Genomic DNA, 17,200 nt, shown 5'->3' on the forward strand with positions numbered 1-17,200 from the left:
CGCCCTTGAACTGGCTTCCTCTTTCGTGAAGTGGAGGGTTTCTTAGCCGACTGCTCCTTGTCCAGAGCAGGCGGCTTCTTGTTGATCAACTCTTGAATTTCTCCCTTGAAGTCCCTCGTGAAGGTCATGAGTTTGTTCCTTGTGATGGGAGCAGACCCATCAGTCGCCTGCTGGCTCGCTTCTAGTTTGAAGATGTTCCCGTTCCCTCCTTTCGGTATGACGGGTACGTCGGGCCCTTAGGGTCCCGTCTGAAGCTGTGTGAGCTTCAACTTCAAATTCATTCTCAGTATCGTGGTCCGACTGAACTAGAGGGTCGTCCAGGGGACGTCTCTCTTCAGGAGCCGGTACAAACGTGGATGCCATCTCAGAAGTACTCTCCCCACAGACGGCGCCAAAATGTTTCGGGGTTTTCTGATGTCCTGCGGGAGAGTTACAATTCTGAGACTGGAACCGGACGCCTGTACCTGCAAAACAAACAGATGCTCCGGATGATTGGAGATCCGTCTCCGACGGTCAAGTTAGTACTTGATTAAGGAGTAATTAATGCGGAAATTAAAGTGATCCCTCTTAATGAGGATTAAGGGAGGTATTTATAACATCGGGAAACGTGCCAATCTAGGTTTTGGTTAACCTTGGGCTGATTGGGCTTCCCTCGGAAGTTGGGCCTGGGTGGCCGACTTCTCCATTAGGCATGGAGTATGCCACGTGTCATGACATAATAGGTCCAAGGCGGACGAATAAGCGTGTGCCACTTGGCAAGCCCTGAGAGTTCCAACTGGGGAACACTTGGCAGGACCTGATTGACCCACGTGGCGCATTCCGATTGGTGGGAGCAAAATCCCCTAATCAATTATTATTATTATTATTATTATTATTATTATTATTATTATTATTATTATTATTATTATTATTATTATTATTATTATTATTAAGTACATATACCATTGATTTAGGTGAGCGAAAACATAAATAAATGTCTACCACATTTAACATATGTTAATAGTAGGAAGATAAAAGATATTGGTTTATCTATATTTATTTCACAAAAATTTTAAAATAAAATGATTTGATGAGTAATAATGATTTTATATATAAATTTGTCTTAATCATATATTTTTAACCCTCAAAATAATAAGGATATAGAAAGTGCTAATTGAAAATAACCTTTTTTTTTTAATTCTTAAATTGTATGAAAAGATTTGAAAAATAATTCAACTCAATGAACTAACAATCAATACCCACATAAAATGTTTATACACATTGTGATTCTAATACAAAATGTTATAAAAGAAATTTTTATTAATATAATTTATTTTTTTGAAATTTTTTTATAATTATTAGAAATTATTAATTAATAATATTATTAAATATTAATTCTTAATAGTTTGGATTATTAAACATTATTATTGATAATTATTATTATTAATTATTATTATGATTAATAAATATAAATTATTATTAATACTAATAATTATTAAAAATTATTTTTAATGTTAATAATTATTATAAATATTCAAAAATAATAAATTATTATCATAAATAAAATATTAATTATTATTATTAAATATTAATTATTATTATTATTATTGAATATTAATTATTATTATTGTTAATATTAATTATTATTTGAAAATAGAGCAGAGCATAGAAAACTTCTTTTAAGTAGAGTAGAGTATAGCATATTTAATTTGAGTAGAGCAGAGTTCAGTAGAGAAAAGCAGAGTAGAGAAGAGCAAAGCAGAGCAGAATAGAGCAGCTCTGAAGAATGGGGCCTGACTCCGTCTGCTCAGAGAGTTAAGAAATTTGATTGGTAGGCGGCTACCAGTCAGTTGCATGAGGAGCAACCCATCCACACAAGCGGAGGAGGGGACGAACCCCCGCCACCTCCTCCATTCAACTTCAACCTTGCTTCTCCTCCTATCTTCTTAAATGGTTAGTCAAAGTTGTTGTTTATTTCCCTTTATTTTCTTGCAAGCCCCTTTTTTCTCAATTTAACACCATTTGTTGCCGCGCGCAGATATTGCGGAGGAGATGAACATGACAAATGGCGCGGACATGAAGGCCATGAGAGAGGCCATGGCCAAGGCCGTCCCCTAGGAGCAGCTAGACAAGCTGAGGGGAATCAATGAGGGCTTCCTCAGCCCCATGATCAATTGTAGCGCCGAGGTAACCATTCATGACTCTTTGCGAATTTAGATTTTATACTTAGAACATATTTCTTATTTTGTCTTTGCTAACTTTCTTTTCGTCCAGGTGCAGCTCTCCCATAGGCTCAATGCCTTCCTAGATTGGAAAGAGAAGGAGAACGAGAGACTTAAGCAGGCCTGGTATGAAGTTAGGAGGGTAGAGGACGCCGTCACGGGAATGGCCGCCTTTTAGAGGGTTCACTTAGAGACCCAGATCAATGTGCTGTCCGAAAAAGCGGCGCGATAAACTGAGGATCTGGTGAAGCTGGGCAAGGCTCTTGAAAAAGAGACCTTTGCGAAGGAGACCTTTCAGCAAGAAAGGGGTGCGGCGATGCTGAACGCCCAGTAATGGAAGGAGGGTTTCGAAGCCTCCGAAAAGCTGAAAGGAGATTTATCCTTGGCCCAGCAAAACCTTCAAACGACCCTAGACGAGGCGCACGCCCTCAGATCTGAGGGGAAACTCTAAAGAAGTACGTTTCGGACTTAACCTAGCAATTAAAGGTGCCTCGACCGCCCAACCCTATTCAAATCGTTGGCATTGAGCTGAACGCCGAGGAGAGGCTGAAGAGCCACTTCGTCAAGGCTTTTGAATTACTGGTGGACGAGTAGGAGGCCGCCTATTTCCAAGAGCGCCTCAGCTACATCTGCCTCAAGTCCTCCATCAGCAGCTGCCAAGCTTCAGTCCTCTTATTTTCACCACTTAGTTTATTATTCCTATTATTAAACAATTTCAAATTTTAATGCTGCCTGTTTTAAGCGGTTGTGTGAGATATTTTGTCTCCTTCTAAACGGTTTTTATGTTTTCCCATACTTAATTAGCGTATTTTGTGCATTTTGTTATGCTTTTTTTTATTGCTTTTGTCTTTCGTATGAACACTGGGGGTATGCCCCTTTATTTAGTGTTCACCTAGTCCATACTTTAGGTGGTTTGATTAACTTAGTAGTTTTTATTCCTAGAAGGGTTGGGATGACGACTATTAAGTTAATCAAATCAAAGTGATGATTGCCCTTGTACTAGGTAAATTGCCGAAAAAAATTAGGTATACGGTTGCTTAGTTGGCTTTGTATGAGCCGTCCATTGAAACTATCGCTCTGACGTGCTCATGAAATTTCAAGTAATATCTCAACTTGGAAATTTCTAAGTTTTGGCTAGGCTAGGACGCCTAGGTATGCCCTTGCCCCCTTTTTTGAGCATAAATACCTTAGACAAATTTAGGCACCTTTGTGCTTAATCGTTCTCCCTGGTTTTTGTCGGACGCTTTCTTTAACGATGGAATACCCTTACTAAACAATTGCATGGCCGCTCGATAGTACCCTTTGTGACCAAGCTGCTATGTTGCAAGAAGCCTTGTTATTGTTTTTATTCGGCATTTTTGTTTATTCTTTTAAAGGCCGAGTTGCTATGTTGCAAGCAGCATCGTTATTATTTTCACTCGACATTTCTGCTGAACAATGGAAAGACATAAAAAAAAACAAAATAAGATAATAATGCTAAACTTTTTCATTAATTTGTCAAAATTACATTATTGGGGTCGTACGACCTTAATTACATTTCTCGATCATCAAGACCTAACTGTATATACAACTTTTGGCTAAGTAAAAGAAAACGTAAACATAGTATTTGTAGACACCCAAATGTGTCTCCCCAAAACCAAACCCAGTGATGAATACCTTTTGCGTCATTTGATTATCGAACGAAGTGAAAGTTTGGAAGGTCTAATGATTAGCATGTTTTTATTAAAATATTTCTCTTTCTATTTTCAAAAATATTACTTTTTTCTTACTCCTATTTATGAAAAATAGACGATCCAATTTGGTTTGGTCCATAATAAAAGTCCAATAATAGTGTAGTTGGATTAGACTCGAAAAGAGTTTTCCATTGATATATTATAGGCCTGATTCCGATGACTTATGAAGAAGTTATGGATTAAATTAGATTAGGCCCAATGATTTTAAAAGGTGGCCTGATGATCTAGAGGAGGGCCTATTAACTATTATTTTAAAAGAATGTTTTATTTAGAATAAAATATATTAAATCCGATTTGGAAATCTGCTTCGATGCTTAATTACCTGAAACCGGCGTTGAAGGTAATTACGCGTGGAAAAGTGCGTTAAATTTTGGACTAGCGCGAGACGACAAAGTTATCACAAGGCGCTGACCTTCGTCACCTAGCGTTGGCCTCGTTGCCTGGCAACGAGGTTTGTCGTATGGCGCTAGCTCTTGTCGTTTGCGACGGGAAGAATTTTATTCTGAATATGATTTTATTTGATCCTGTGTTATTTTTCTTATAAATAGGGGTTGTATCTCCTTGTTTTAAAATCATCTGCATTCACAATCAACACCTAGAATTTTGTAATTCTTTCTTTCTCTAAAAGGTAGAAGTTTTCTCTCTCTCTTCTTTTTCTAAACCTCCCCTCTCTCAAAATTCCTCATGCATTAGCTTTAGATACACCTAGCCAAGTTCGAAGTTGCCTTAGCCCTAGACTTGAAAGGTTTGATATTTCTGAGGGTTTGGTCCCAAATTTGTATTTCAATTATTTAATTTAATTTAATTGTTTTATATTTTTCCTTGAAGTTAGTAACGCGTGTATTTTGTTATAAGACAGAGGTACGAGACATAGAAGTAAGTACTTTAATTGCTTTATTATAGAAATCATGCTTAGATTGTTTTATTGATTCCTAGTATCATGTTAGGATGTTCTATTGCTTCCTAGTATCATGTTTAGGGTTAATTAATATTTTTAATATCAAGTATGATTAAAAGAATGCTTCAATATTTTTAATATCAAGTATGATCAAAAGAATGCTTCCTATTTTCTTTCCTAATATCATGTTAATATCATGTTAATATCATGTTAGGGCTAAAGCCTTGATCTTTGATGTTTAGAGACATGCTATGATTTGTTATTAATCTTGTTAGTATCATGCCTAGGATCATGCTATTAATATTATGCTTTATTATTAACACGATTATAATAATAATAATAATAATAATAATAATAATTATTATTATTATTATTATTATTATTATTATTATTATTATTATTATTATTATTATTATTATTATTATTATGTTGCATGATGATTATTATTGTTATTGCTTGATCACGCCTTTTATGCATGTTTAAAGGGAATTTGTACTTGTAATCACGCTTAATAAGATACTTAGTAATCTTGTTTAGGTTAATTTGATTATAATTCAAGTGATCACCAATAATAGTCTTATTTGTGCATTAAATATTCAACCATCATAGATTAAACAGGTTTAGGGTAAACCTATTGATTGTATGTTAGTCAGAAAGCGCACATGAATACGAGCAGAATAAAGTAGAGGCCTATTATTAGGGCATGTTCAGTCTCTTTTAGGTTATATTTGTACCTTCATCCCTGAACTTCAAGTAATGGTTCCAGACCTATTGGAGTTAACGATCTCTCCTAGATCGTTAAGGGGTGTAACCTTCACCCTGTGAATAATTTACAAGTTTCTAAAACTTGTTGGCGACTCTTTTACTCTAGCTTCCTTCACTTTGGACGCCACCATGCTTATGTGTATGATCACAGTGGGGCTCAAATGTGGGATGGCTTGAAATATTCCCTACATTATTTCTTCAAATTGTCCATGTTCCAAGTACGAGGAATCGGACGACCATCTTTGTCTTCAAGACGGTAAGTGTCATCTCGGACTTCTTCTCTAATTCAGCGGCCCTTCCTAGTTTGGGGTTAACTTTCCATCCTCATTGACCCGGGCTCTCTTCCATTTTTCTTAAGACCAAATCTCCCATCTTCAGCGGTTGCTTAGATACTCGGCAATTATAAGCTCTCGTCATTCTAAGACGGTGAACTTCATGTCTAAGCGACGTGTTGCCCCTTGCCTGTGGAAGAAAATCCAAGGCAGTCTTCATAGCTTCCCGATGGGTGTTCTCATCATATAGCATCACTCGAAGAGTGGGCTCGTACATTTCAATTGGGAACACCGCTTCAATACCACAGACTAAGAAAAATGGGGTTTAACCTGTTGAACTCTTTGATGTTGTACGTATGGACCACAAAACATTGACCAACTCATTTCCCATAGGCCGTCTGCTTTCTCAAGCTTTCGGTTGATGCTATTGGATATCAGCTTGTTATAGGCCATAACTTGGACGTTAGCTTGGGGACGACCGGCCGTGGCAAAACAGTGAGTGATGCCTTGGTGATTTAGCCATTCCTTGAGATGGCATGTTTCGAACCGAGGTCCATTGTTAAATACCATGGACTGAGGGACTAACGTTTCGAACCGAGGTCCATTGTTAAATACCATAAACCGAGGGACTACATAACGAGTAATAATATTTATCCAGATGAAGGCTGATATGTCCGTCCACTTAATCCCTCAAACGGCCACCGCTTTAAATTAACCCATTTTGTGAAATAGTCGACAGCTACAAGCACATACCGCCTTTGGCCGAACGCTGGTGTATACGGACCCAAGATGTACATCCCCCATTTTGCAAAGGGGAGTGGATTTCTTATGGTCGAAAAACTATTAGGTAAACGGTGAATCAAAGTTGCGAATCTTTGGCACTTATCACATCTTTTCACCATTTGCATGGCGTCCGCGTTCATGCTCGGCCAGTAATACCCCAGATGGGTAGCCTTTTCTACTAAGGCTCCTCCGCCTAGATGGGATCCATAATGACCTTAGTGGAGGTCGTCCAACACATCATGCCCTCTTTCCGGGTTGATACACTTCAAGTATGGTTTCACAAAAGCATTCTTGAACAAATCCCCTATCTTCATTTTGAACTAGGCCGCTCTCTTCTTCATCAACCAGCTCTCTTTCGGATCGGCCGGGAGTATCCCATCCCTTAAGTAGGAGATGATACCGTTCATCCAAGTGGAGCTTCTGTTAATAATTTGTATTGACTCAGCATTAATACTCCTCTTTTCCTTTACCTCCCAAAACACTGATATGGGAGTGTCACATGATGCCGAGGATGCTAATAATTTAGAGAGCGCGTTCGTGTTTTTCTGACCGGGGGACTTGTTGCAGAGTAAAATGTTCTAGGCTCTCAGCCTCCTCTTTAACCATCTGTAAATACTTCATCATGGTCAGCTCCCTAGCTTCATAGTCACCATTCACTTGGCTGACTATTAGCTGAGAGTCCAAACTTGCATCAACTTTGGTTGCCCTGACCGCCTTACACATTCGAAGGCCAGCCAGAAGGGCTTCATATTCAGCCTCATTATTGGAAGCTTGAAACTGAAATCTCATTGCATATTCAAATTTATCTCCCTTGTGAGACTGACAAATAATCCCAGAGCCGCATCCGGTCACTGTTGCACTACCATATACATAGACTTTCCAAATCTGGTCTCCTATCGGCAGCAAGTATGATCGAGTCATTTCAGCAAAAAATTAAAAAAAAGGCTTGCCCCTTGATTAACTTTCTGGGCTCAAACGTGATGTCGAAGCCTCTCAGCTCTAAGGCCCATTTAAGCATGCAGTTCCTAGCTTCCAAAGTTGCAAACAACTTCTTAAGTTGCTAGTCTATATATATATACCACAATTGAATGGGCCAAAAAATATGGTTGTAGCTTCTTTGACGCCATATACAATATTAGGCTAAACTTTTCAATGAGGGGATACCTAAGCTCGGCATTGTGCATAACATGGCTAATGAAATAGACTGGTATTTAGTGGCCGTCCCTTTAAGCCAGCAGGACGGCACTTAAAGAATGCTCTGATATGGCAAGGTACATATATAGCTTCTCATTTTTTAGTGGACTGACGAGCCGAGGGGATGTATCCACATGGTATTTTAGCTGTACAAATGCTTCCTCGGCCTCTTCTATCCACTCGAGCATGGATTTATTCTTGATGGTTTAAAAGAAATATCGGCACTTATCCCCCGATCTTGACAAAAATCGGCCAAGTGCAACTAAACAATCGATCAATCTTTCCACTTCTTTGATTGTTCTTGGAGACTTCATATCCAAGACGACTTGAATTTTTTCAGAGTTGGCCTTAATTCCACGCTGATCGAAAAAAAATCTGAGAAAGTTACCGGACTCAGCACCAAAGACACACTTCTTTAGATTTTACATCATCTTATGCCACCTAAGTTTGGAAAATGTTTCTTAGAGATCTTTCAAATGGTCAGCCGGCACTTTTGATTTAACAATCATGTCATCAATTTACGCCTCCATGTTCCGGCCGAGCTGATCCCTAAAGACCGTATTAACAAGTCTCTGAAAAGTAGCAGGGGCGTTCTTGAGGCCGAACGACATGACTTTGTAACAGTACATCCCCTGCTCGGTCACAAATGCAGTTTTTTTTTTAATCTTCTTCACGTAAAGGGAGTTGATGGAATCCAGAGTATGCGTCCATGAACCTCATAAGGGCCATGCCCGGTCGTAGAATCAACCAAATGGTTGATCCTGGGCAAGGGAAAGTTATTCTTAGGGCATGCCTTGTTCAAATCAGTGTAATCTACGCACATTCTCCAAGTTTCGCTTGGCTTATTCACAAAAATTATATTAGCTACCTAGTTAGGGTAGTAACAATGCCGAATGAAACCATCGTCCTGCAGCTTTTCACTAGGTTGTTCTCTAATCTTCCCTTAGTCAAACTAAATTTATAAACACTTAACAAACCTAAATACGAGTATAGAGGCAAGTTAAGGGTCGAACCTAAAGGAACGGTAATGTTCAAGCACTTTCAATTATGCGCCTAAGCTAGGTCAAAGAAGAACGTAAGAGAGAGTATTAACAACTAACAAAATAAGTTACCAAGAAAATAAAAATTTAGGAACGGGGATCAACAAATAATCATGTCAATTGCAAAAACTTGGGAAGAGCATGCCAATCAAAGGTTATGAGGACTAATGATAAGAGCAATCAATTGGAATCAAAGAGCTATCTCCTAATTGTAAAGCTAGGGTTCACTATGAATAACAAACCAAAAGAATCACAATCAAAACCAATCGATAATTGCAATTCCTAAATCAATTGTTCGTGTCCTAGCAATTACAATGCAATCTAGCATAATTCTCAAGGCCTAATCGAATTACACACATGCAAACCATCCTCAATCACTTTAATCTCAACAATCAATCAACATAATTCCCAAATTAATCACAATTAATCAATCATACAAGTTTCACCCAATTCCTAGCCAACTACTACTCATATATCATCATCTATTAACAAACAACTAAAGAAATCAAGAATCAACAATATATCAAGAACAATTGCACTAATCAAGCATCAAACATCAAAATTAAACCAAACAAACATGAAATTAAAAAATTTAATAAGGTGAGATAGATTTAAGAATGGTCATTGATAATAGAGAAGATCTTGAACACAATTGTCACACTTGTATCTTCAATCTCTCAATCACCATTGAAATCCTTCACTTTCTCTCTTTAAAACTACTCCTAATATAGAGAGATAACCTCCTAATCTAACCTAATTCTAGAAAGAGACTATTCTAATCTAAAGTATTTTCATTCCTCAAGAATAAAGAAGGTCGTACAATATATATACAAAAGGAGAAAATAAATGAAATCGCAAATAAAACCCAGAAACCCGCGCCCGCGGAGGAGAAAACCCCCAAACCCATGCCCGAGGCTAGAACCCACGCCCGCGGGGCTAGGCCGGTGCCCTTAGGGTGCCCGCGGGCTGCCCTCTCCAAGTTCCTGGTCGAAAATGGTTGCTAAGAGGCTACAGCTGACCCCGCGCCCGCGGCAGATTTGCTGGACCAACTTTGGAAGGTTGTAACTCACAATCTAAGACTTGTATGAAGGCTTTAGACCTATCATTGGAAATCTCTTCAATTCTAGTTTCCAACCCAAGTTTAATCACCTCAATCCGATCCATATAACTCGAGATATGGCTGAAACAATGCACAAAGGTTCTTTTTGATACTTTGCAAGCCTTTATTTTCCTTTGTTTCTAACTCAAATTCAATTCCAAAAAGTGCATATCGATCCTAGTTGATGCTATCTTCAATTCCCATGCATATAGCCCGCGGTTGTGCTGCTGCGCTTCTAGGAGCTCGAACTCGCTTCCTTGACGCTCGATATTGCCACCTTTCAACTCGAGTTTGCGGAGCTTTCTTGGATTGGCTTGACTTACGTGCTTGGCTTCCCAAACTTGGGTCCGTTAAATTCCTTGAATGCACTTAAGCTCCCTCCTTGATTATCAAATCTGCGCGAACTTGACATAGATAACAAAACAAGACAAAGAAACGGAGAAGCGAGAGAAATATCCGAGAAATGAATAAAATAATAAGAAAACCATTAGAAGCACGCATTTCTCTAAACTAACACAAAAACACGCAAATAGAGAATTATTTCCTAAAGACACGACATAAACGACTAAAATTGAGCATAAAAATATAAATAAAACATAGCCTAAAGGTGCCATAAATGGCACATATCACCTGATTCCGCTCTTCTCCATGATTCCTTTTCTTCTGTTGGACAGGTTTAGTGATTGGATTCACGGCCAGCTTATGCACAACTAGGTTTGGGCTTATACCTGACATCTCACTAACTTCAAATGCAAACACATCGTTAAATTCCCTCAGCAGCTTGACTAGGTCGTCTCCATGAAGACCCACAACTATAGTGCCAACCTTGACCGTCCGATCAAGTTGATCGGGGTCAAGCACTATATCATGGTGGTCGCCGGCCAGCTGGGGCCTCAAGTCTTCTGGCCAGCTGACGGTCATTAACTGTTATGCCTGGTCGACCATGTCCGACTTACGATTCTGGCTGACCTAGTATACTTGGAGTGACCCTTCTTCGGTTATTAGCTCGGCAGCTTTCCATGTCCGCATACTATTGGCTTTACCTCCAGCTGATTACACTCCATAGCCATTTTTTGACTTCCTTGGATTGAACCAATTTTCCTATCTGACCTCTCAAACTTTAACAACATCATATGAGGAACGATTACTGCCTTTGACACGTTTAGCGTGGGTCGGCCGAGTATGACATTATAGCCAGTGAGGTCTTTGACAACTAGGAAACAGATAACCATGTCCCTTCCTTCCCCCTTTTGCCCAAATCGGACAGGCAAATCTATCTGTCGGACTGGGTGAATGATGTTCCCCTTGAACCCCAACTAAAGGGTGGGGATGTCTTTGAGAACGTTTTTTGGGAACCTCAAATTTTTGAGGGCGGCCAAGCTGATGATATCGGACGAGCTGCCGGAATCTATTAGTATCCGGCCAACTTTTTAATTGGCTATCTTCATGATAAATACCATGGGGTCATTGTGCAGGACCTTCACCTTACTTCGGTCTTCCTCACTGACCGTTACTTCTGGGAAGGGTTCAACCTTCACCCCTTCAGCATGCATCACTTTTTCCAAGATTCTAAGAGTCTTACTTGATTCCTTTCATGGTAGGGCCGCCTGCAGCAAATCTGCCTGATATTACAGCCACTAAACCAGAATCGGTATTATTTCTATCATCTTCCTTGTTATTTTGCCTTTTCTTTTCAGACTTATTATCTATCTAGGTGTAAGTGAATTTTGATTTCAAAACATACGAATTCAACATGCCCATTTCGGCCAGCTTATCCAACAATCTATTTAGGTTAATGCATTCATTTGTGTCATGTCTCATGTCCTTGTGGAATGACAATATTTTTTCTTGTTGTGATATTGGGCCACACCTCTCATCGGTTGGGGCTTTTTAAACTCAAATTTATCCTTAATTTCCATCAGGATTGAGTAACAATATTTGGTGAACTCATACTGCGGTTCGTGCGTCTTGACTTTCTTTGACTTTGGCTACTGATCATCCGAAACCTAAACTTCCTTTCTCTTATTTCCTTCCTTTTTATTTTTAACCGAAACCTGCTGAGAAGGTTGCTTCTTCTCAGCTTCCTTGGCCGGCTATTCTACTTTGGCCTCGGCTTCCCAAAGAACGCCACTACAAAAAAAGGCATGTTTCCGACCGAAAATTTCCGTCGCTGAAGGTCGAATTTCTGTCGCAAATCACCTTTACGACGGAATTCCGTTGTTACGTTCCGTCGGAAAATCTTTGGTAGGGAAAAGGTGATTTTTCGAGGAAAATTCCGTCGAATTGGGGTATTCCGAAGGATTTTCCGACCGATCTTGCTCCGTCGTAAATTATTTTGACTTCGAGTATAATCCGTCGCAATTTTATAACGGAAAAATCCATCGTTGAAAGTACCTCAATGACGGAAAAATCCGTCGTAAAAAACTTTTTTCGACCGAAATTATTCCGTCGCAAAGCTAATATGTTGCGACGGAATTAAATTCCGCCGCTAGTTTACGATGGAAATGCCTATCGCTAACTACCGACGGAATTTAATTCCATCGCAACCTATTGGCTTTGCGACGAATTATTCTCCCTTTTATTCGTCGCAAAAGTTTGTTCCGACGGATTTTATCTTTATTGTTTCCGTGCAAAAAACTATCCATTTCAACAAATTCTGGTAATTTTAAAAAAAAGCATCATTAATAACCTATATTCTTGAACCTAATACCTGTGATAATTAAAATCATAATCTAATTACGAAAATATTAATATATATAATTTCCACAAAATCTATGCTAAAGTAGAACATATCCAAAAGCTACATAATATATAGTAAGTTATACAAAAGCGGGAACATAATCAAACGCTACAAAAATTCAAATTAAGTACATGTCCATACTACATAAACCAAAGCTATAAAGCTATTTCCGGGGTACCCTGGCCTGATCCTCGACTACCCGGGTCATCCCTGGGTCTCAACACTGAGGGTGAAAGGTGGAATATGTGTCGTTGTTTCCGAATCGACTCATGAACACATTCCACCTCTCCTCGTCTCTCCTCTCCATTTCGGTCAGTTCAACTTGAATTCGGGTTTGCATCTCTACTTCCATTTCACTCCAAAGTTCACTCCGAATTTCACTACGAAGAGCCTACACCCTATGCTCCATCTGATCCTGCATCTGAGAAACAACGGACGTGTACTGCTTTGAAGACTTAGAAACTCGACCCATCTGGTCGCCATAGTACAACCCTGCACTTTGGCGAAGTCCCTTCACCCGAACCTTCTTGTTGGGACCACCCACAGTCTCCCAATACAACTCATTAGGACTCTTTTTAATCCCTTGAGTGGAGGCTTCTTCAACCTTCTTCTGGTAGGTCTCCTAGAAAAAATACATTATACAATAATGTATAGTTTAAAAAAATTACCAACATCATAAGGTACATGTAGGGAATATTTCAAGCATTACCCCTAGCTTGAACCCCATTGTGATCATACACTAAATTACGGTGGCATCCAAAGGGAAAGAAGATAGAGCAAAAGAGTGGCCAACAAGTTTTAGGAAATTGTAAATCGTTCACAGGCTGAAAGTTACACCCCTTAACGATCCAGGAGATCGTTAACTCCAATAGGTCTGGAACCATGACTGGTAGTTCGGGGAAGAAGGTACAAACCCAACCTAAAAGAGACTAAACCTGCCCTAATAATAGGCCTCTACTTTATTCTGATCGTATTCATGTGCGCTTTCTGACTAACATGCAATCATTAGGATTAACCCTAAACCTGTTTAATCTATGTTGGTTTAATATTAATGCACAAACAAAACTATTATTGGCGATCACTTAAATTATAATCATATTTACCCTAAACAAGGTTATTAACTATCTTATTAAGCGTGGTTACAAGTACAAATTCCCTTTAAACATACATAAAAAGTGTGATCAAGCAATAACAATAATACAATCAAGCAACATAATAGTAATCAATAACAATCATCATTAAAATAATCATGTTAAAGCATAATAATAATAGCAAGATCCTAGGCATGATTTTAACAAGATTAATAACAAACCCTAGCATGTCACTAAGCAATAAAGATCAAAGATTTAACCCTAACATGATACTAACATGCTATTAGGAAAGACAATAGGAAGCATTCTTTTAATCATACTTGATATTAGGAATTTTTAGTTGTTACCCTAAACATGATATTAGGAAGCATAATAATAATCTAGACATGATTTCAATATCATTAATAAATCAATTAAAGCACTTACTTGGATGCCTCGTTCCTCTTTTTAATAACAAAATTACACATGTTAGTAACTTACAGGAAAATATAAAATCTAACAATTAAATTAAATAATTGAAATAGAGATTTGGGACCAAACCCTTAGAAATTAAAACCTTTCACGTCTAGGGTGAAGGAAACTTCAAACTTGGCTAGGTGTGTCAAGATCTTGTGAATGCGGAATTTTGTATGCAAAAGGCTAGTTTAGAAAAAGAGAGAGAGAGAGAGTATAAAGAGATTCTTGATGAGAGCTGGTGATAGAGAGAATTGATGATTCAAAACGTATATTTTAGGAGGCCATTTATAGAGAAAATCAGCCGGATATGATAAAAAAAAACAAACCAGAGTTTCGAAAAGAATAAAACACGACCGCAGCGCCAAAAACGTGCTTGTCGCCAAACGCTGGAGTGCAGCGCCAAACACTAGGTATGTCGCTAGACGCTGGAAATAAATTTCCACGCATTTTCTTATTTTGATAAAATTTCATCGTACGAGAGGTTAAAATCATATTTTCCTTAAAAACACTTCTTTTATGCTGATTAAAACTCTAAAAAGTCAATTAAAGTCAATTTATCAATGCTAATTAAATTAGGATTCAAAAGAACTTTCTAGAAGAATCTAGAAGACTATAATCAATCCTAATTGCATTAGAAATGATAAATTAATAGTAGGCCCTCCTCTAGATCATTGAGCCGCATATAACTATCAAACTGGTCCTAGTTTAGTAATTTGGCCATAACTTCCTCATTATTCATCGGAATTGGGCTTATAATATATCGTTGGAAAGCTCTTTTTGAACCTGACCCAAATACACCATTATTGGACCCTTTCCATGTACCAAACTAAACTGTATTGTCTGTTTTTTTAAAATAGGTTTTCAAAAACAGAGAGAAAGAAATTAAAAACTATCCGCAACACTAGACTTTCCACACTTTCACCTCATTCGATTATGATTCGACGTGAAACGTACTCATCACTAGATTTGGTTTTGGGAGACACAAATGGGTGTCTACAGAAGCCCCCACTTTGACTGAGTTTGGAGAAACGCAAGTTTTAAAAAAAAAAGTTAGAGTATCGATAGGGACGGAGAATTATTCAGAACGTTCTGCGATCCTAAATCACACTTGTAACACTGATACCTTCAAAACTAGCATTAGTCAAACAGATAAAAGAGTTAATAAACTCGTATCTTGCACCGTCGAGCACACGTCTCTGAAGGTAACCGATTTGTTGCATTTGGTATTGTTGTGACAACCTTCCGCAAGCTAGAGAACGCCATCCTACTGTTTATTTTGATGATCTTCCGGAAGCTAGAGAATACCGCCTGAAGACTTCTACGCCTGTAACTGCCTCTAATTCCGCCGTGATAGACTTCTTCAAGCTAGAGAACCCCATCGAAGATTGCTTCGCCTGAAACGACCTTATAGCGCTTTGTGACCATCTTTCGCAAGCCAGGGAACATGATAAAACTCGGGGCTACAGATCCATAGGTTTTACGACTCGTAGGTCTTCCTAGAACTCCGTCCATGACCAAAAAAAAGTTGACGTTTGTGCAGTATACGGGAATAATAATCCGGGTTGATTTAAAGGAACTATGACTCGATTTTAGGCATATTTATTAGCTCAAATTAATTAGTCAATTAATTAAGCGAATTCCTTTAGTTATTAATTAGTTTATTTAGGCTTATCACAAGTCAAACCAAACGGTTAGGAAAAAACACATAGAGTATACACAACAAATGATGCACAATTAGTCAAGTAGGCACAATATGATGCAATGAGTTTGCAAACTAACCATGGCTCTAGTTCTCTAAAGTTCGGGATATGGGTTAGTCAAAGAGGGTCCATGTTTAATTGTCCGGATGCACCGTGCAGAAGCCTAACCGTGAAGGGTTGGCGCGAGTGGATGGGACACCACGAATTTAGAAAAAATTCACTTCCATGGTTTGGTAAATTCAACATTCTCGGATGTACCCTTTGTTGCTCAGAGCGTTCAATCAGGTAGATGGAGCATGAATTCCCAGAGGGTTATGTCCATATTTAGAACACGTATGGGTTTCAGAAAAGTGAGAAAAACACAATCAGGAGATAGGATCGAGCGAACAATGCTAAAAACTGGTCGAAATTAGAATGCATATTTTTGGCTCGGTATTGGAAGAATTTGGCGCTAGTAAACAGAGGTTGGCGCCAGCTTTTGGCTTTAGCGCCTGGAGACAGAGCTGTCGTCCGGCGCTAAATTCAAAATACTGGCGCTAATTTCTGTTCGCTGACGCTAATTCCTACTTTCCTCAGCAGCTTTCTATGCTCGATAAAATTTTCCAGTTTTGCACAGTGTTATTTCGATCCTAGTTGTGAAAGATATTTCTCAAATTTCCTACGTGTAAAAATCCTATGTTTTAACTCATTACGGATGGTCATTCCAATAAGATCTTTTTTATGCATATGAAAATAATGTTAATCAAAATTACGCACATGAAATACTTAGAACTTTTCGAGTCTCATCCACTCATTTTAAATCATTGCCGTAATAAATTTCAGGAATTAAAATAGAAATCCTCCCCAGTGGAGTTGCCAAAAACTGTAGGGAATATTTCAAGCATTATCCCTAGCTTGAACCCCACTGCGATCATACACTAAAGTACGGTGGCGTCCAAAGGGAAAGAAGATAGAGCAAAAGAGTCGCCAACAAGTTTTTTAGGAACTTGTAAACCGTTCACGAGGTGAAGGTTACACCAATTAACGATCCAAGAGATCGTCAACTCCATAAGGTCTTCAACCAAATAGGGTTCGGGGATAAAGGTACAAATCCAACCTAAAAGAGATTGAACCTGCCCTAATAATAGGCCTCTACTTTATTCTGATCGTATTCATGTGCGCTTTCTGACTAACATGCAATCAATAGGATTAACCCTAAACCTGTTTAATCTATGTTGGTTTAATATTA

The sequence above is a fragment of the Chenopodium quinoa genome, unplaced genomic scaffold (genome assembly GCF_001683475.1).
Source record: "Chenopodium quinoa cultivar QQ74 unplaced genomic scaffold, ASM168347v1, whole genome shotgun sequence".
Taxonomy (NCBI): domain Eukaryota; kingdom Viridiplantae; phylum Streptophyta; class Magnoliopsida; order Caryophyllales; family Amaranthaceae; genus Chenopodium; species Chenopodium quinoa.